The 22,049-nt window shown below is 48.7% G+C and overlaps 2 long non-coding RNA genes across 2 annotated transcripts in view; one reads left to right on the top strand and one right to left on the bottom strand.

Annotated features, from left to right (window-relative positions):
• LOC123652266 overlaps nucleotides 1-22,049 on the top strand; it is a 29,875-nt gene that overhangs the window by 6,074 nt on the left and 1,752 nt on the right. The window lies entirely within an intron of this gene.
• On the bottom strand, nucleotides 7,536-8,769 carry LOC123652265. Its single transcript, XR_006741496.1, has 2 exons — nucleotides 8,372-8,769; nucleotides 7,536-8,341 (listed from the first exon to the last, which is right to left on the bottom strand). It is a non-coding gene; the product is annotated as an uncharacterized LOC123652265 (long non-coding RNA).

Raw genomic sequence — 22,049 nt, 5'->3', positions numbered from 1 at the left:
GTTATGGGTGCATACTACTCTTTAAAATGAAACTTTGGTAAGAAATGCGGGACACTTTTCAGTTACGGGAGGCCTTCCGAAGCAGCATCAGAAGCGTTAGCAGGACTAGTGGAGCGGAAAGATCTTGACTTCATATACAGTGCCCACTGTCAGGTAACCATGTTCCCATTCTGAATAGCATGTCATTCATTGGGCCCTTTCTAATAGTTCATGGGCAGTGTTTCATTCTTTAAAAATTTTTTTAATTGATTTTTTACAGAAGGGAAAGGAGAGGGATAGATAGTTAGAGACATTGATGGGAGAGAAAAATAAATTCAGCCGGGACCGGTTTGGCTCAATGGATAGAGCGTTGGCTTGGGGACTGAAGGGACCCAGGTTCGATTCCGGTCAAGGGCATGTACCTTGGTTGCGGGCGCATCCCCGGTGGGGGGGGGTGCAAGAGGCAGCTGATCGATGACTCTCTCTCATCGATGTTTCTAACTCTCTATCTCTCTCCCTTCCTCTCTGTACAAAATCAATAAAATATATTTTTAAAAAAAGAAAAGAAAAATAAATTCAGCGGCCTCTGGGGATGTGCCCGCAACCAAGGTACATGTCCTTGACCAGAATTGAACGTGGGACCTTTCAGTCTGCAGGCCAATGCTCTATCCACCGAGCCAAACCAGTTAGGGCCAGTGTTTTCTTCTTTATGCACCCTGACACTCATTGCATGACCCAAACCAACCCTCCAGTGCGGCCGGCTATGGTGACTGTGGTTTTTAAACACTGGACCAGAGTACCTTAGGTGCATTGCAGAACTGAAGTTCTACCAAGTTGAATACACTCCAGGGCAGGATCCTTCTGGAAAGATTCCCAACCTGTTGACAGCTGATGAAAACAGGGAGCAACAATGAGAGATGTATCCTCTCCACCAAGGCCATTCTTATCCACTTAAGTTTCACTTGAACTTCTATACCAGAAGGAAACAGGGCTGAAACTGGAAAGACCTGGGTTCTGTCCTGAGTGTGCCACAACAACCTATAAATGGCTTTCACTTAGTCCACTGACCTGGCCTGCATCAGAAAATCAGATGTTAAGAAATGCTAATGACGTAGAGAAAGGCTGAAAGGGGCCTAAAGAAAAAACAAACATTAAAACCATGTTGAAAACTGTATATTATACTCAAGGACTAGAAAAAGATGAAATACACACGCACACAAACACACACTTAAGAGGCCTGGTGCATGAAATTGGTGCACCGGGGCGGATGGGGGTGTTTCTCAGTCCAGCCTGTGTGTGTGTGTCTATGTGTGTGTGTGTGTGTGTGTACACACAAAGAAAAAGGACCAGGAAAGTAAAATTGGAAAGCATGTCCCAGTATTCCCTGAGCAGGTCTGAGTGCTGGTTTCTGCTCTGGGTGCTGAGGGCAGAGGCAGCTGCCTGCTCTGCCGCCCCCGCTCTCACCACAGACACCCCTGCTCTCACACATGGAGGTTGCTGCTTCTGGTCCACAGGGCACTGCACTTTCTGCCTCAGACTCACACACACTCTCAGCATCTGCAGTGTGCCTTGCCTCCCTTATTCCTCAGTCACATAACTAACAGAGCGACTTTCCAAAAGGCACAACTGATTTTAAAAGGTGGAAGTGGAAGTCCTGATGCAAAAAAGAACCTTAGTATATTTTATGTGCACCTTGTGTTTATTGCAGAATCTCTAACTGATCACAAAGCACTCTTAATGGTCAATATTGGAGAGGGGCTGTGATTTGTAAAAGGCGAAAGATTTATGCGATCTGAAGAGAAACCAGAGCATAGGGGGCTGTGATTTGAATGAGTTTATTATACGTTATCTACCCTCCAAATTTTCTACAGTGAGGTTTGAGTGACTGCCATAAGCCTTATGGCATAGGGAAGTATAAAGTCAGAGTCCCATAAAACCAAAATGAGTTGGGAAAGCCAATGAGAAGCAGGAATAAATGTTGCTAAGCAACCTAGGCAGCAGCTTAGAAGAAAGGCAATTTGAAAAGCAAAGTGTTCAGTCTGCAGATTAGAACTTTCACCCCTGATCCCCTGAAGGAGCCTTAGAGGGAGGGAGGCTGCTTAGGCAGCTGCAGCCGCTAAGGCCCACAAAGGCGCTCCTATTATGGAAAAGACGGGCCATTTTTTTCAAGCAGGAAGGGCGGGGGAGCGGCGGGCTGATTTGCAACGAGATGCATTACTGCCGCCTAGTGTCCAGAGAAACGGAAAAGGCCGCTCGCTGCAGGGAAAGTGCTTGTGTGATGGCGCCAAGTACGTGGTCGGAGGCCGCCCGGCTGCTGACGCCCACAGGGATGACACCAGTATCTGTACGAGGACAAGAGCCCTCCCGAAGGCCCCAGCGGGGTCTGCTCCCCGCGTCCACCCAGCAGCTACATCTGCAGGGACTGAAATCCGGGCGACCGGGCAGCTGTGCCCACGGACTGCGGCCGCGCTTCCAGGGGCTGCTTCCGGGCATGCGCAGAGATGGCCAGGGCGGCCCAGCCAGTCTCCCCTGACCCACTGTCCAGGGTTAGGCTGCAACCTGTCAGCTTCCGAAAGGACCTGTGTTGTCAAGATCTTCTCTCCTGACTGCCCAGGCTCCCCAGGCCCCTCCTGTGGCATCCGTACCAATGCCCTCCTCCTCCTCCTCCAGCCCCTCCCCTTAGCCTTGAATGGTCCAGTCCTGGGAAAGTTCTCCACCTGGAACCATTCAGGTGACCTCGGGCTCATGAGCCAGACAGGGTCAACGCAGAGCCCAGACACCCTCAGGGATGTTCTCCGCCTCCCAGCCTGTGTGCTCCCACTGCCCCCCACCCCACCCAACAGTCAAGCCCGGGCTTCCTGGCACCCCGCGCCGGTCCATCTTATCCTTTTGTAGCATTCCCCCCCCTGCACCTGAAAACCCTGTCCCGCTTGTCCAGCCCCCTCCTCTGCTGCCTCCGCTTAGAGCCTTAAGGTGGGTGGACGGTGAGGAGGGCGGTGGCCTCCACCCCGAGCGCCCCAAAAGGCGAGGGCTCTCTGAGCAGAGGCATCAGGGTAGGAGGCTGGTTCCCAGGGCAGGTGCTCGGAAGTGACCGGGGAGGGAAGGCTAGAGGGGGCATCCCGGAGAGGCGCTGGGTTCCCTGATGTCCAGGGCGGGTAGACTACGGGGAGGCGGACACAACATGGGGAGCAGCAGCGAGCCCTCCCGGAGCGAGCTCAGGTTGACCGGGTCAGGCTCCTGGACCTGGAGGTGAGCCGGGGGTGGATTCCAGGCGGAAGGGCACCTGTCACAGGGAGAGGTCTTCCCGGCTCGGGAGGGGACAGCTGGAGAGGATGGCGAGGGGGTTGGTAAGGGTCCTGCCCAGGTGGAGTGGCCGCGGCCGTCGGACCACAGCATCCGGACGGACATCACTGGTCAGGCTCCTGAGCCCGAGATCCTAGCACTGTCCACAAGGAAATCTCCAGCAGCTGCAGCTGCAGGCTGGCAGGCACCTCACTGGGACCTCGTGCGCATGTCCAATACTGGCCAATCAGCGAGCATATCGAGAAATGACCAATCAGTGCGCATGCCCCAAATCAGTCAATTACCGCGCAGGTTCAAAACTGGCCAATCAGAGCGCATGTTTCAGAACAGGTCAATCAATGCGCAATGCCCAGAACTGGCCAATCGGCGCCCATGTTCCGAACTGGCAATATTAGAGCGCATGTCCAGAAATGGCCAATCAGAGCCTATGCCCAGGACAGGCCATTCAGTACGAATGGCCAGATTAGGCCAATCAGTGCGCATGCCCAGAACTGGCCAATCAGAGCGCATAGCCTGGACAGGCGCAGCTTCGTTATAACAGTTTCCTGCTGGGGCGTCAGAACTTCCTGCCAGTGTTGCTATGGTTCCGAGGGCGGGACTATGAAAATGATGTTACTGGGGCCCTTTCTCTGTAAACTCTGAGTGTCCAGCGACTTTGTGTGTGTGTGTGTGTGTGTGTGTGTGTGTTCCGCGACTTTCTGTGATGTTTCGCAGTCCCCTCCTGTGGTGGTTCCCTGGTCCTCCCGTCCAGCCGCAGATCCCCCATTCGCGGAAGTGACTGTTGTCCTGTGATAGAGTTCAGTTTCTCTGGCCAGTAGGTGGCAGTGTGGCTCCGCGCACACCAACTACTCCCTCCTCCCCCGCCCGTCCTGCTCAGAAAAAATGGCTGGGGAAAAGGATAGGACTCATTTCTCTGCCACAAAATGGAGCCTGGCTTCTCAGATTGCCTGGGCCTGGCTGATCTTGAGGCCTCCTTGCTACCTTAGGGGGTGTCTTTGGTGGAAAGATTGTGCCTCCAGGTTCTGCTAATTTTATTTCTCCTTCTCTGAATGGGCTTCAATGGTTTTCCCCAGTTGCTTTGACCCTTCATCAGTATGTTTTTCAGATACATTAGTCACTCAGACCTCACTGTCCAAATTTGGAGGACTGATTAAATAAAATCATCTAAACCACAGTCCTATCACCCATCAATGACCATTAATAATACTTAGTGATGAATTTTCTGAGTGGTTTTTCATACTTTTAGATGTTTTGTAAACAGGACATTCATATTGCATTACTTCAACATTCTTATAAAAATACGTTTGTTATTGATTTTTCTGGAGAGGGAGGGAGAGGGATAGATAGAAAAATCAATGAGAGAGAAACTTCAGAGTCAGCTGTCTCCTGTGTGGCTCCTACTGGCCATCTAGCTTGAAACCAGGCCAAGTGCCCTGCCTGGAATCCCACCTGTGAAGAACTGTGATCTTTTGTTTCATGCGTCAATCCTCAACCAGGAGCGAACCTGGATGTCCTCAGCATCTTTTATCCAACTGAGATTTTTCATGTCAGTTACCTTTTAGAAAAATCACTTGCAAAGATCTGAACACATTAAAACTCATTTCCTCTTCCTAAAAAGTACACACAGTCTAAAAGAGTTAAAATTATATTTAAAGGTTGAGGTAGGAGACAGAAATGACCCCTGACCTGTAATATTCCCTTAGACCAGAGCTATACTTTTCCTATGTTTTTGCTCACGTCTGTATTTCAAGAGCTAAAGAAAAGACTGCCCACTGCAAAAGAAACCATCAACTAAGTGAAAAGACCACCTAAGGCATGGTAAAAAATCTTTGCTAACCACATATGTGACAAGGGATTAATATGAGGGCTGTAGAAAGATCTCACAAAAGTATTAGCAAAAATCCAAGTAACCCAGGTTTAAAAGTCAGCTAAGGACCCGAACAGAGCTATAGGAGAGGCCAACAAGTCCATGAAAAGATGCTCAAGCTCTCTAGCCATTGGGAAAATGCTAATAAAAAACACAATGAAATGTCATTTCATGCCCATTAATGTGTCTGCCACCAAAAAGGCAAGAAGATAAAGACCAGTCCTAGACTTTTGTGCAGTGATCACCTGATAATTGTATATAAATATCGAGTATGTTGTACGCCTGAAACTGATCTATAATAATAATTGCATATGAACTATTTCTCAAAATTTTTTTTAAAGAAAAGGAACAGAAGATTGCTAGCATGGATGTGCAGAACAGTGTAGCCTCGTGCACTGTTGGTGGGAATGTATATTGGTACAGTCACTATAAAAACATTATGTGGGATGAACCAAAAATTATATATAGAAGTACCTTATTATACAGCACTTCTATTTGTGGGAATATATGCAGAAATAAAAACAAAGAAAAAGACAACAAAATCTTGAAAAGGTATGTGCACACGCATGTTCATAGCATTATCTTTTAGAATAGCCAAGATAAGCAAGCAACCTAAGTTTCCACTGATGGATGAGTGGCCAAAATCTGTAACACACATACACACATACACACACTCACAATGGAATATTATTCAGCCATTAAAATGAAGAAATCCTGCCATTTGCAACTATATAAATGAACCTTGAAGGCATTCTGCTAAGGGAAATACTTCAGAGGAGAAGAAATCCTGTATGATTTCACTTATATGTGGGTTCTTAAACAAAGAAAAGCCCTAGAAAAGGAGCTCAGACTTGTGGTTGCCAGAGGCAGAGGTGGGGGAAAGGGAAATTGGAGGTGATCACAAGGTGGAAACTTGCGTTATAAGATAAAAAAGGACCAGGGAAATAATGTACACCAGATTACTGCAGCCAGCACTGCTGTTCAATACATAGCAAGGCTGTTCAGGGAATAAATCCTAAGGATGTTCACCACAGGGAGAACATTCTTTTTTCTATATGTTCTCTATTGCAATATTTTGTGAGCAGAGAAGACGGATGCTAGGTAAACCTACTGTGGCAACCATTTCACAGCGTCTGTAAACCACGCCATCATGCTGTGCTCTGTCAAACTACAGTGCTGTGTGCTAGTTTTTTCTCAGTGAAGCCAAGGGGAAAGCAGTGTTCTCAGTACACATTTTTGGAGGAAATGAGCACCTATGAATTTCTTTCAGGTCCCTTTCTTTGAAAACCCTGGATTGTTTCCTCATGCTGGGACGATACTGTGTGAATGACTTCCGACATGGCTCTCCCCCTTCCATGGAGGACTGGATTGTGAGCAATAACCATGTCAGGCCATGCTGTGGAAGTCCCCCAGGTTCTCTGTCCTCCTCCCAGAGAGTCTTTCATTTGCTCCTGGAGTTGGGGGCAGGGAGGCATCCTGCAGAGCAGTGTGCAGCCTGGAGTGTCTGGCTGACCTTTGGGGCCTCTGTGAAGACCCCTGAGGCCCTGACTGTGTGCCTCAGTTTCCACAGGTGTCCAACGAGGGCGGGGACAGCATCTGCTTCCCGGGGGGTGGAGGTGGCCAGCATCTACTCCCCAACAGGGCATGGCTAGCAGTTGCAGAGATCATTGCACCGCTGCCGAGGCTGTTGCCAGTATGCACTGCGATGCGGGCAGCCGGCACAGCGTGCTCAGGCAAAAGCCCACGTGTGACAGAGGCGCTCTGTGAGGGACACACAGCAGTGACCTCCGCTGGCCACGTCTGCTTCGTGGGCAGAAGACTCAATGTGACCTGGAGGGGAATCGACGAGGAAGACATACATGAGGAACGCACATGGATACCGTCCTCAAAGACTGTCCCACGGAACGTGGAAGGTGTGTGTTTGTGCATGCATGTTTAACCGCCTCGGACTGTTTAGTGTAGATACTGGGAAGCAGAGCTCTGGACTGAAGTGTGAACACGGAACAGGCTCGGTGCGCGCTGTGGAAACACAGATCCACTGGCTTGCCCCCCAATCCCGTGAGGAGTCTTGTGTCTTCACACTCACACCAGCACCTACTGGTGTTGTGAAAATACGCAGCACATTTCCTGTGACAGTTGTATGCACAGAAAGAGACCCCATTCTGTCATACATGGTGCCAATCCTTTTCCTGGTGTCATTGTTGTGTGTGTGGTTTGTTGTTGTTTGCCTTTTGGTTATGCCTGTGGCTGTCAGATGCGCGGATACATGCATTTTATGTGGTCAGATCTACAGGGTCACCTGTTCCCCCTGCGTGGCCTCACTCTTCGGTACAAATCTGACCAGCCCTTCCTAACCTGCCTGTGCTGCTGTTTTCATCCCTATGTCTTCTAATTCCATCCCCGGCCCAACTCCCTACTCAGGGAGGACCCAAAGCAAACGAAGGTTCACATCAGAGGGTCTCTCCTCCCAGGCCCAGTGGGCCTTCTCTCCGGGTGACGGGCCACTGGCACTAGTACCCGCAGGCGCTCCTCTCTAACCTTCTCCCTCCACCGTGGCTCTGGCTTCTCTCACCTAAATGTTCCACCGCCGGTTCCGACTCAGAAGGTCGCCAAGCAGGGACATTATTTAAACTCCACACAGAGGCCGAGTTTACCAAGAAAGAACTGGCCGCCATGGAACAGAACGCGTCTGCAGAACAGATGGCAGGGGCGAGGGTTGGAGGGCTGGGCCAGGGCAGGTGAGAGAGGGCTTGACTCCAAAGAAGGAGGTGCTGACAAGGCTCCCAGGACAGAGGTGGATTCCCCCGACCAGGCTTGTCCCACCATTGGGTTTGGCACACGAGGCCTGCACGAAAGCCACTCGTGTGGGGTCTTCTCCCAACTGGCCTGGCCCACGGGAGGCCCACCGCTCCCTGAGCCTGTCCGGTGGGGGCTGGAGTTTACAAATCCCACAGAGATGAGATGACCCCTCACACCCCCCTCCACTATTTCCCTCGGGGTGTAAAGGAAATTCCTCAGATGGGAGTCACTGGATGTACAGTAGGAAGTTGTAACCCACCCGCCATCCTGCCGACATTCCTTCTGTAATGTGGCTGGTAGATAACCAGCGTGTTTGTGTAAGGACCCTGGGAACTGACTTGAAAACACGCAGAGTGTGGCCTTCAGCCTCCCAGTTCCCAGAGACCTGCTGACCTCCAGCCCAGGGGCCTGCATGGTGAGGACCAGCATGACGCACTCCAGACCACCCTGGACAGGTCTCCAGATGCTTATCGGCGTGTTTCGTGCTGGTCTCCACGTACAGCCCTGCCCTGGTGTCCTTGTTCTGCCTTCCTCTCTCTCCTTGTAAATTCTCTGCCTGCTCTGAGCTGGTCACGGGGGAAGGGCTCTGAGACAAGAGGCTCTTCCCAGGAGGCCCACCCGACATGGACCCTTTTGCTTTCTCACCAGCATCTGTCGCATGAGCTCACATAGCCACGGTCAGACGATGGGACTTTAAGAAATGCGAATGGCCCTGACGAGTTTGGCTCAGTGGATAGAGCGTCAGTCTGTGGACTGAAGGGTCCCGGGTTCGATTCCAGTCAAGGGCATGTACCTTGGTTGCGGGCACATCCCCAGTAGGGGTTGTGCAGGAGGCAGCTGATTGATGTTCCTAATTCTCTATCCCTTTTCCTTCCTTTGTAAATAAAATAAAATAAAATAAAAATCAACGAAATATATATTTTTAAAAAGAAATGCAAATGCGATGGGCAAATGCTGACGAAAAGGGCCAAATGAAAAAATACAACACCAAGTTTAAAACCCTTTGTGTGTGACAAACAAGTTCTAGGGAAAAGTGGCTTATACAGATATGGAGAAACGGACCAGGAAAATAAAATAAAATTGGAAAGCATCTCCCAGTATTCCCTGAGCAGGTCTGAGTGCTGGTTCTGCTCTGGGTGCTTAGGGCAGAGGGCAGCTGCCTGCTTTGCCACCCGTGCTCTCACCACGGATGCCCTCACCACAGACACCCCTGCTCTCACCACGGACCCCCTGTCCTCACCACAGACACCCCTGCTCTCACCACGGACCCCCTGTCCTCACCACAGACACCCCTGCTCTCACCACGGACCCCCTGTCCTCACCACAGACACCCCTGCTCTCACCGCGGACCCCCTGCTCTCACACACAGAGGGTGCTGCTTCTGGTCCACAGGGCACTGCGCCTTCCACCTCAGACTCACACACCCTCAGCATCCGCAGTGCGCCTTGCCGCCCTTATTCCTCAGTCACATAACTAACAGAGCGACTTTCCAAAAGGTACACCGGGGTGTGCCAACGGGAGGGGAAGTCCTGATGCAAAAGGACCCTCACTGCATTTAAAACACACCTGGTGTCTGACGAAGCCCCTCTAAGAAATTGCCCACAAAATACTGTTCATGGTCAGTATTGGAGGATGGGACCCTGGGCTGAATAACTATTATATTTTATCCTTCTCACTCCAGTGTTCCACAGTGAGGTGTGAGTGACGGCCATAACGGAATCATCAATAGTGATAAAAGCGCAATGTGTGAACCAATCAAAGGACCGACAGCAGAACAGCCACCCGGAAGGCCTTCCCTACGACCACACCATGACACACACTGGCCTGCCCAGCCAAGGCGGGTGCGATGCGATTGGCCAGGGAAGCCCTAACCAGTTTGGCTCAGTGGATGGAGCGTCAGACTGAAGGGTCCCAGGCTTGATTCCAGTCAAGGGCATGTACCTTGGTTGTGGGCACATTCCCGGTGTGGAGGGCAGGAAGGCGTGCAGGAGGCAGCTGATTGATGTTTCTCTCTCAGTGATGTTCCTAGCTCTCTATCCCTCTCCATCTCCCTTCCTTTCTGTAAAAAATCAATAAAAATATATTGAAAACAAAGAAGATTGGCTGGGGCCCTGGCATTGCTTCACCATTGCCCTCAGAGGGAGGCCCCGGCCACCAGGCAGCTGTGCTGTGGTGTGCAAGGCTGGCCAGCCATTGCCTTGCAGAGGGAGGCTGAGGCCTGCCAGGGGATCGCACCCCATGCCTGTGGCCCACAGGGGCAGCTCGCAGATAACAAGCCATGGCAGCAGCGGGGGCGGGGCCGGCTGCTGGCAGCCTGGGGAAGGAAGGCCCAGATAGGCCCTGATGGCTGGCCAGGCCTAGGGCCCCTACCCGAGGGCTCCTGGATTGCAGAGGGCCCAGGCCGGACTGAGGGACCTGCCCCCATGCAGGAATCCCGTGCACTGGGCCTGCAGCACATACATAAAGGCCCATAAAACCCACAAGGAGTTGGGGAAAGCCAGTGAGGACCTGCTGCAGAGAAGCAGAAGTAAGTGCTGCTGAACACCCTGGCAGCAGCTGAGAGGAAAAGGCGATCTGGCCGAAACCGGTTTGGTTTTGTGGATAGAGTGTCAGCCGGTGGACTGAAAGGTCCCAGGTTAGATTCCAGTCAAGGGCATGTCATTGGTTGCGGGCACATCCCCAGTTGGGGGGTGTGCAGGTGGCAGCTGGTGGATGTTTCTCTCTCATCGATGTTTCTAACTCTCTAGCCGTCTCCCTTCTTCTCTGTAAAAAATTAATGAAATATATATATTTTTTTAAAAGAGAAGGCGGTCTGGAAGGCAAAGTGCTGAGGTGTGTGGATGAGTTTTCACCTGTGGAGCCCTGAGGCAGCAATGAAGTGCAGGGGGTCTCTAAGGCAGCTGAGGCTGCTGGGACAGGGAAAGTACCTTACAATTCAGAGAGGACTCGGGTCACTTTTTTCAGGCACAAAGGGCGGGGGAGAGGAGGCCCCGTGTGCAGCACGATGCGCCACTGCCCTCTGCTGTCCGGAGAAACTGAAGTTAGCTTTGTAACCACTTATGCCCAGCCAGGTCTAACCGCCCCGCCCTCCCAATATCCCCTCACTGCCCCTGCCCCGCTTCAGGTGTCAAACGCGCAGGTGAGAGATATCAGTAAATTGGAAAGAACCTGCCCACAAAGCCCCAAGCAGACTACTTCCCTAGTGCAGTTCTCGGAACCGCAGTAACAGGGCTTAGAAGTCCAGGGGAATCAGGTAAGTTGCTAACAGGACCTCGTGCTGTGCTCAGATGGCCGGGTTTGGGGCGTGAGAGCAGGAGCCCAGTGAGGTCGCTGCCAGAGGCTGCTGGAGGTTTGGTCTCAGACCAGGATGAGGAATGGGAGCAGATCAGGAGGAAGAATGGGAGCAGGAGTGAGGACCCAGTGCTCCCTGAAACCCCTGGTCCTCCGCCCTCACTAAAGCATCCCCTCTGAGGCCCGGGCCACGTCTGGAGCACTGTCTGTGCTCAGGCCCCTCAGGGTCTTAGGGGTGTCTGCTGCCTGCATTGGGGGCGCGCTCTCTTGTTTGGGGAACAATGATGAACGCACTGAAAAGCAAACAGCCTCGCTTCTAACACCTGATTCCTAGGAAGCCACGTGCAGGCTCTGTAGACTCCCCCGGGTTCCTCTCCCTTCCTGCTCAGTGAGGGTCCCGGAGGGAGGAGGGCGGTACGTGCAGGAGGAGGGGTGGTATGAGCAGGGGAAGACATGGCAGCCGGGGCACAGGTGAGGCTGGCTGCAGTCAGGGCAGGTGTGCTCGGTGCGGCAGAGACCGTCAGGGCAACAGCCTGGGCGATGGATTTTGGAACCTGTGAGAAGTCACCTCACTGCTGCCGTCTTCTCCACTGAATGGAAGAGGGTGCCGGGGAGTGAGGTAGTCATGGAGGTTGCAAGAGGGTGACAGTGAGAGGCAGTGGTCTCCTGTGAGAGTTGACTCTGTGGTACAGAAGAGCTGTCATTGCTAGGGACAGGGGAGCAGGAGGAGGATGGCGAGGGCATTGGTTAACTGTCCTGCACATGAGGCGGTGGGGAGATTGCCTTTGTTGGGTCACAGCACCTGGGCATCACTGTTCAGTTCCCTCCGCCCAAAGTTCCCACGCAGTCTACAGGGAAACCTCGACTGGCAGGGACCTCACCCGCATTTCCTGCGCGTGCGCACAACTGGCCAATCAGTGCGCGGCGCCTCCGGGAGCTTCCGGTTCGGGCCAAGGGACTTCCTGTCTTTGTTCCTATGGCTCCTAGGGCGGGACTAGGAAAGAGGCCTTGTGGGGGCTGCTGCACTATAGCCCCTTGGCGTGTGCTGTGACTGATTGTGATGTGGCCGTAGTCCGGTTCTGGTTCAGTCACGTGTCCCCCGGCTCTGAGCAGGGAAGTCACGGAAATGACCTTTTCACTGTGTGTTTGCTCCCGTTCTGTTTCTCTGGCCAGCAGGTGGCAGTGTTGTTCCATGCATCCGAGCTGCTCACCTCCTCCCCCTCCCTTCCTGCTTAGAAAAAATGGTAGGGCACGCTTTCTGCATTAAATGGTGCTTTGTTTCAGAGACTGCGCAGTGCAGCCCTATCCTTGGGGGGAAGGGGGGGAAAGGTGCTTTTTCTCCTACCCTAGGGATGTTTGGGGGGAAATTTTGCTATTCGAGGTGTCTGATATTACGCTCCCTATGTGTTATGCTAGGATTTTTATGTTATCACGATTTATATTTAAGTCTTTTATATATTTTGAGTTTATTCTTGTGTTTTGTAAATTGGTGGCTTAGTTTCTTTTTCTTTTTTTTCTTTTTTGCCTGGACCCGCCCACTTTCCCCAACACCAAATGCTGAATAGATTGTCTTAGTCCCTTGTATGCGCTTTCCTCTGTTAAATATTAATTAACCATAATGCCTTGGGTCGACCTCTGGGTTCTCTGTTCTGTTCCACGATCTATATGCCATATAATTGCCCATGGACACAGATAATAAGATGGTCAGTTTGGAATGCCAGTAGGAGGGGCAATGGGGAAATAAAGTAATACTCTCAACAATAAAGATTGAGGGAGGGGGGCAAAAAAATCAATAAAATATATTAAAAAAATAAAAAATAAATATAAATAAATAAATAAATAAAATTATTAGATTAAAAAAAACAATAAAGATTGAAATAAGTATCAACTGATGAAAGCTCTTCAGGTTTTCCATGACTTCCCCTTTTCCAGGAGGAGACAATGTAGATTAATTAAAATAAATCCCAGTTTTCCTTGCTTCAAGCTCTGTCCCCTTAAACTTTTATTCTCTTCCTAGTTTTATCTTTTGTTTTTAGTTCCTATAACCCTCAAAATGTAAAAAACAACAAGGCCAGAAAAACTTCTCTTGCTGTAGCCCAGTGGTCAGCCAACTGCAGCTCATGAGCCACATGCGGCTCTTTGGCCCCTTGAGTTTTAGCAAAGGCCAGCTTAGGAGTACCCTAATTAAGTTAATAACAATGTACCTACCTATATAGTTTGTTTAAAAATTTTGGCTCTCAAAAGAAATTTCAATCATTGTACTGTTGATATTTGGCTCTGTTGACTAATGAGTTTGCTGACCACTGATCTAGCCAATTTGGCTCAGTAGATAGTCTGTGGACTGAATAGTCCCTGATTCAATTCTGGTCAAGGGTAATGGTTTTGAGAGTACATGCCCAGGTTGAAGGCTCGATGCCCAGTGTGGGGCGTGCAGGAGGCAGCCAATCAATTATTCCTTCTTGTCATTTATGTTTCTATCTTCCTCTCTCTAGCTCTCTGAAATCAATAAAAATATATTTTTTGAAAAAAAGAATTTCCCTACATTCTTAGATTAAAAACAAAGGATGTCTGTGCCAAAATAATAAAACCACACATGCCATTAGTTAACAAGTATAGGAAAAATTATGACTTGCTCTTTGGAAATGATATTTTGTAGAAGATTCAAGGAGCAAAAAAAAAAAAAAAAAAAAAAAAGGACTGAATTTCTATAGTTTCATTTTTTAGTAATTCTGCAGTCATTGTACTTATAATAGGTACAGAGTAGTCTTTTGAATAAGATGGCAAAAATACATTTACTTTAAAAAGATGGAAGTTTTTCTTTCAGATAATCTTTTCATTACTATAAGAACAGGTATAGCACCCTAACCAGTTTGGCTCAGTGCACAGAGTGTTGACCTGCAGATTGAAGGGTCCCAGGTTCGATTCCTGTCAAGGGCATGTACCTTGGTTGCAGGCATATCCCTAGTGGGCAGTTTGGAATGCCAGTAGGTGGAATGCACACACTAGTGGGGTGTGTGCAGGAGGCAACTGATTGATGTTTCTCTCTCATTGATGTTTCTTCTTTAAAAAAATATATTTTTGCTGATTTTTTTTACAGAGATGAGGGGAGAGGGATTGAGAGTTAGAAACAAAGAAATAGTGACAGAAAACTTCCCCCATCTGGGGAAAGAAATAGACTTACAAGTTCTGGAAGTGCACAGAACCCCAAACAAAAGGAATCCAAAGAGGACCACACCAAGACACATCATAATTAAAATTCCAAGAGCAAAAGACAAAGAGAGAATATTAAAAGCAGCAAGAGAAAAGCAGGTAGTTACCTATAAAGGAGCACCCATACGATTGTCAGCTGATTTCTCAACAGAAACCATGCAGGCCAGCGGGAATGGCAAGAAATATTCAAGGTGATTAATAACAAGAACCTACAGTCAAAATTACTCTACCCTGCAAAGCTATCACTCAGAATCAAAGGCCAGATAAAGAGCTTTACAAATAATAATTAAGAAAAGCTAAAGGAGTTCATCACTGCCAAAGCAGAATTATATGAATTGCTGAAGATGGTTCTTTAGGAAGAGGAAGAAGATAAAGATAAAAATTATGAACAACAAATATGTAACTATCAACAAGTGAATCTAAAATCCAAAGGATTTAAAAAACCTGATGAACAATATTAACTGGTGAATATAATAGAATCAGAGATATGGGAGGGGAGTGGACTGACGATTCTCAGGGAAAAAGGGAGTGGGGGTACGGGAAGAGACTGAACATAAACTGTGCACCTATGGATGAGGACAATGGAGGGTCGGGAAAGGGTAGAGGGTGGGGTGGGAACCTGGTGGAGGATAGCAATGGAGGGGGGAAAAAAGAGGAACATTTGTAATAATATGATCAATAAAGATTTATTTTTAAAAAATATAGGTTTCTGGTTAAAAGAGAGAAAGAGACAGAGAGAGAGAGAGAGAGAGAGAGAGAGAGAGAGAGAGAGAGAGAGAGAGAGAGTTAGAAACATTGACTGGGATGTGCCCGCAACCAAGGTGCATACCCTTGACCAGAATCAAACCTGGGACCCATCAGTCTGCAGACTGATGCTCTATCCACTGAGCCAAACCGGTTAGGGCTCTTTTTAAAAATTATATATATATATTTTTTAATTTCAGAGAAGAAAGGGGAGGGAGAGATAGAAATGTCAATGATGAGAGAGATGCTCCCTATTGGGGACCGAGCCCACAACCTGGCATGTGCCCTTGACCAGAGTTGACCCCAGGACCCTTCAGTCTGCAGGCTGACACTCTATCCACTGAGCCAAACTGTCTAAAGCTCATCGATGTTTCTGACTCTCCCTTTCCCTTCCTCTGAAAAAAAAAAAATCAGTAAAATATATTAGAAAAAATAAGAACATGTATAGTAACTTGGCAGTGTTGGGAACCTTAGCTTTGAATTTATTTTTTATTTTTAAAATATATTTTTATTGATTTCAGAGAGGAAGGGAAAGGGAGGGAGGGAGGGAGGGAGAGAGAGAGAGAGAGAGAGAGAGAGAGAGAGAGAGAGAGAGAGAGAGAGAAACATCAATGATGAGAGAGAATCATTGATCACCTGCCTCCTGCACACCCCCCACTGGGGATTGAGCCCACAAACTCGGCATGTACCCTCGACTGGAATGGAACTTGGGACCCTTCAATCCACAGGCCAATGCTCTATCCCCTAAGCCAAATGAGTTCATTTTTAGTGTGTGGTGGTCCTGAGGATGGCCCAGTCTATTCATATTTATCATTTCATTCCTCTCCATGCTCCCTTTCCTGTCTGTGGACTGAGCACAAAGGAAATCTGAGAGACCATGTAGACCTCAGGATATCAAACTCTGTCAATGCAAATTAACCCTTTCCTGGAATGAATTCCCATACTTGACTCTCCTTAAAACTGTGGAAAAAGCAGGCCCAGAAAAGAGAGGCTTAGAGAGAATCATTAGGGAAGGCTGGTAGAACCCGAACTTGGAGGGAGTTCTCTGGAGCCCCACCCCAAGGCCCTCCAGGAGAACTACAGGAAGAAAATATTAGGGAAGAACTGCATGTCCAGTGAAAGGAAGCTTCTGTGGGAAAGAAGTTGTCAGTATAAATGCATTCAGATTATTTGTGTACATTGGTCTGTAAAATGAAACTTTGGTTAAAAAAATCATATGATTTTCTTCAGTTATGGGAGGCCTGCCAAAGCAGCATTAGCAGGACTTGGGGAGAGACAGACCTTTGCAGTCAGATCAGGCTAGCCCAGTGGTCGGCAAACTCATTAGTCAACAGAGCCAACTATCAATAGTACATCGATTGAAATTCCTTTGGAGAGCCACATTTTTTAAACTTAAACTTCTTCTAACACCACTTCTTCAACATAGACTCACCCAGGCTGTGGTCTTTTGTGGAAGAGCCACACTCAAGGGGCCAAAGATCCGTGTGTGGCTCGACAGCCGCGGTTTGCCGACCATGGGGCTAGCTTCATACACACTGCCCACTGCCAGGTGACCATGTTCCCAATCCCAATAGCATGTCATTCATTGGGCCCATAAATAAGAATTCCCTGTATTCTTTATGCACCCAGACATTCATTACATGACCCAAACCAACCCTCTAAGGTGGCCGACTAGGCTGACTAGTTTTTATTTTTATTTGTTTTAAAAATATATTTTATTGATTTTTTTCATAGAGAGGAAGGGAAAGGGCTAGAGAGCTAGAAACATCCATGAGAGAGAAACACCGACCAGCTGCCTCCTACACAGCCCCTACTGGGGATGTGTCCACAACCAATGTATATGCCCTTGACCAGAATCGAGCCTAGGACTCTTCAGTCTGCAGACCAATGCACTATCCACTGAGCCAAACTGGCTTCGGCAAGGCTGGCTAGTTTTTAAACACTGCACCAAATCACTTAAGGATGCGTTGTAGGACAAAAGTTCTATGAAGTGGCCGAAACTGGTTTGGATCAGTGGATAGAACGTCGGCCTGCGGACTGAAAGATTCCAGGTTCGATTCCTGTCAAGGGCATGTACCTTGGTTGCGGGCACATCCCTGGTGGGGGCTGTGCAGAAGGCACCTGGTGAATGTTTCTCTCTCATCGATGTTTCTAGCTCTCTATCCCTCTCCCTTCCTCTCTGTAAAAAAAATAAAATAAAAGAGAAACCAAGATGGTGGCATAGGGTAGACATGCAAATGCAGCCTACCACAACAAATTTGAATTTAGAACTGGAAAACAGGGGAGGCATTGCCCTGAAGTACTGGACGGCTAGCTGAGAGGAGGCTCTGCCATCTGGGAAGGAGAGAGAAGGCAGGCTGACCCTTAGAAACTGAAGGTACAGAGAACTGTGCACGCGAAAAGGTGCTGGCTTAATCCTGGCACACGGAGAGGAAGGGCCTAGATTGCTGCTGGCATACTCCTGGCACATGAAGAGGCCAGGCCGGGCTGAGTTTGCTACTGGCTTACTCCAGGCATGCGGAGAGGGCGGACAGCTAACGCGTGGCTGGTTTTCTTGTTAGGAAAACAGAACCACCCTATCGCTCTGATAGACGGCCCCAGACAGGGAGAGGACAGACTGTCAGGCAGTGGGCAGAGATCTCTTGGAGATGTGTGAAGCCAGAGGCCATTACTGCGGGGTTTGGGGAGGAGCCAATGGGAAAACAAAGCTTGTCTGCACCACCCCGAGACTCCGTCCCATCCAAGCTGAGCACAGAAGCTCTCCCAGAGGCTGGCTTTCTCTAAGGAGGGACTGGCCAGAATCCAAAGCTTGTCTGCGCCTTTACCAAAGAGGTGTGTGAGCCTGTACCAAGCTGGTGAGACTCACCGTGAACAGGACTTTTCTAAGGTGAGACTGATAGGGAACCAAAGATTGCCTGCGCCACCCCAAGACTCCGCCCCATCCAAGCGGAGTACAGAAGCCCTCCTAGCTGAGACACTGCTGATCCTAACAGCCAATTGGCTTGGAAATCAACGTTTCCCAGTGATAAGCAAGGCTTAACAACAAGACTGCACACACAGCTCACAAAGGGCTACACCAAGACTGTCTGCCACAGGTAACTGGGAAGGCTGTGCTACTGGGCTCTACCAGAACACCTAGCACACACAGCTATTCCATCAAATCAGGGAAACAACTAAAATGCAGACAAGAGGCAGGACACAAAGGAAGAAGATGGAGGAAAAAAAAAAAGAATGGACATGAGTTCAAAACCACTGTTATAAGGCTTTTCAATAATATCCTAAAAAAGGCCGATAAAATAAATGAGACCTATGAGGATATGAAAAGGGAGCAACTAGAAATAATAAGGGATCAACTAGAAATAAAAAGGGATTAACTAGAAATAAAGAAAACATTGTCTAAAATAAAAAATATTACACAGAGTCCTAAAAACAGACTGGAAGATCACAAGAATCAATACAAAGATTTAGAACACGAAGAGCCATAGGACACTCCTCTACAAAAGCAAGAAAATAAGAGAATCCAGAAAGTTGAAGATAGTGTAAGAGACCTCTGGGACAATTTCAAGCGAACCAACATCAGAATTATGGGGATCCCAGAAGAAAAGAGAGAGCAAAATACTGAAAGAATACTGGAAGAAATAGTGACAGAAAATTTCCCCCACCTGGGGAAAGAAATAGACTTACAAGTCCAGGAAGTCTGCAGAACCCCAAACAAAAGGAATTCAAAGAGGACCACACCAAGGCACATCATAATTAAAATCCCAAGAGCAAAAGACAAAGAGAGAATATCAAAAGCAGCAAGAGAAAAGCAGGTAATTACCTATAAAGGAGCACCCATATGATTGTCAGCTGATTTCTCAACAGAAACCATGCAGGCCAGATGAGAATGGCAAGAAATATTCAAAATGATGAATAGCAAGAACCTACAGCCAAAAATACTCTACCCAAAGCTATCACTCAGAATTGAAGGCCAGATAAAGAGCTTCACAAATAAAAAAAAAGCTAAAGGAGTTCATCACCACCAAACCAGAATTATATGAATTGCTGAAGGTGGTTCTTTAGGAAGAGGAAGAAGATAAAGATAAAAATTATGAACAACAAATACGTAACTATCAACAAGTGAAACTAAAAACCATGGCAATTAAAAAATCTGATAAACAATATTAACTGGTGAATATAATAGAATCAGAAGTATGGAAGGGGAGTGGACTGAGGATTCTTGGGGAAAAGGGGAGTGGGGGTGCGGGAAGAGACTGAACAAAAAATGTGCACCTATGGATGAGGACAATGGGTGATGGGGAAAGGACAGAGGTTGGGGTGGGAACCCGGTGGAGGGGAGCAATTGAGGGGGGGGGAGAGGAACACATTTCTAATAATCTGAACAATAAAGATTTTTAAAAAATATTTTTATTGATTTTGTACAGAGAGGAAGGGAGAGAGATAGAGAGCTAGAAACATCGACGAGAGAGAGAGTCATCGACCTGCTGCCTCTTGCACACCCCCAACCGGGGATATGCCTGCAACCAAGGTACATGCCATTGACCGGAATCAAACCCGGGACCTTTCAGTCCCCAAGCTGACGCTCTATCCATTGAGCCAAACCGGTCTCGGCTGAACAATAAAGATTTATTAAAAATTTTTTTTAAAAAATTAAAAAATCAATAAAATATATATTTTTAAAAAGAGTGCAGCCCAGCTGCACTACAGCCCCTGCTCTCACACACGGACTGTGCTGCTTCTGGATCATAGTTCACTGCATCTTCAACTTCAGACTTACACACATTTTCAGTAGTTTGCAGTATATCTCCCTTATTTTTTCAGTAATAAAACTAAAAATCTACAAATGACTTTCCGAAAGAAATAACTGAGTTTAAAAAGAGGAGGCTGAAGTCCTGATGCAAAATGAGCCTCAATATATTTAAATTTCTCCTTGTGTTTGATGAGCAATCTCTAAGAAATTGATCACAAAACACTGTTAATGGTCAATATTGGGAGATGGGACTGTGGTTTGAATTACTTTATTTTTATTATGTTTCCTAAACACTTCCTAGTGAGGTTTGAGTGACTCATTATTGAACACTATATTGAAAAAGGCCCATAAAACCTAAAGAAAGTTGGAGAGTCCTAACTGGTTTGGCTCAGGGTTCAATTCTGGTCAAGGCATGTACATTGGTTGCGGGCACATCCTCAGCTGATCATGTTTCTCACTCCCTATCCCTCTCCCTTCCTCTCTTTAAACAACCAATAAATAAATAAATAAATAAATAAACAAACAAACCAGTAAGTAAGTAAATAAATAAATAAATATTTAAAAAAGCAAGTTGGGGAAAGCCCGTGACTATGGCCTTCTGGGGAGCATGAATACAAATTGCTAAGTAACCTAGGAAGGACTTTGCTAAGGAACCTAGGAAGGACCTTGGTAGAAGAGTCCATTTGAAAACGACGTGTTTCTGTTCACAGAGGGAACTGCGCCCTGGCCACTGAAGGAACAATTGGGCCCCAAGAGCTGCCTGGTTCTCTCGGTGTGGGAAGACAGTGCAGACGGAAAGGGCTGCTGGCCAGAGAAACGGGGTGGGTGGGGGGGGGGGGACGACGACATTGCGGAGGAACAGCCGTGGTTTCCGCCCAGGGCCGGGGAGCCAGAGGGACCAGGCCCGGGAAGGCTGACTGGGTCGCGAGGAGGGTCCTTAATGGAGGGACCGCGGAAAAACTCGGGGGAAGTGGCCCTCGGAACCCTAAACTCGGAGACCTATATCCTAAACACAGAGAGCAGCGGAACAGGCGCACAGGAATGACGTAAGAGCCCGTTCTGCGCGTTCATTGGTGAGTTCTGGGCATGCGTACTGACGCGCAGTGAGGTTTCTGCCAGCTTCTCTGCCAGCACCTGTTGGAGTTCAGTCTGGATCCAGCTGCAAACTATCAGCTGGGGGACCGGGCAGGCGTTTGGAGATTCCTGTGGCCCTGGCCGCTGCTCCGCCCACCAGGAGGCTTGTCCCCGTGCCTGGCGGCACCCTACCGCCGCCCCAGCTTGTGACACACTGGTCTCCCGTGGCCCTCGGTCCTCTCAGCCCTCACCCTCAGAACCCCCTGGGACCTCAGGGCACAGGAGCCCGGCATGGACAACCTGGGGCCCCGCTGCCCTTCAGAAGCGCTCCCGCCGCCCAGCCGAGCATCTCCCTGCCCAAGGTCATGCCCGGGTTCCAGGAAGCTCAGGGCCCTCCATGATGTCCTTTCTAGCATTCCCCTCTCCTACCACTTCAACACCCTCCCCTGGAGGTCTAGCGCCTTCCCTTCCTCCAATGCATCTGCTTAGACAGCCCTGACCCTCTCTGGTGTCTCCGTGCAGAGCCCACAGCCTCCTCCGCCTTCCACCGGGCCTCTTCTCACCCAGCCCACCCCGGTACACATTCGCCCCAACACAACTCTCCTGCTTCCTTCACCACCCTTCCTGCTCTCCTCTGTACTCCATAGGGACACAGCCCTGCTTGTACCTGAGCATCGATGAGAAAAATACAAACCTTAGTGAACTGTTTATCTCACTGCGTAACCAGCGGGCATTGCCTCTCACGTTCCCTCGCATTCTGCCTACACCACTACCTTCCTCACTAGCAGTCCTGCTCCATCCCAGTGACCTCCCCTACGACTGCCAGCCATACACAGGTGCCATGAGGTCGAGCTTCTCAGTGTTTCCCAAACCCTGTGGACCTGTTATTTCGGTGACCCTGTCTGCTTCCCCTGAGCACACTGCTCCGGAGTGCAGCAAGACCACCTGTGCTCGGGGTCTGTGCCTCGCACCTGCACAGGGACTTTGCTCCTGGACTTATGAGTCGTCTCCTAGTGTCACCTGCTCTTTGCT

This window comes from Pipistrellus kuhlii, unplaced genomic scaffold (genome assembly GCF_014108245.1).
Source record: "Pipistrellus kuhlii isolate mPipKuh1 unplaced genomic scaffold, mPipKuh1.p scaffold_m20_p_130, whole genome shotgun sequence".
Taxonomy (NCBI): Eukaryota; Metazoa; Chordata; class Mammalia; order Chiroptera; family Vespertilionidae; genus Pipistrellus; species Pipistrellus kuhlii.
Note: the sequence above shows the minus strand (reverse complement) of the source record. Positions and strands in the feature narration are given on the sequence as shown.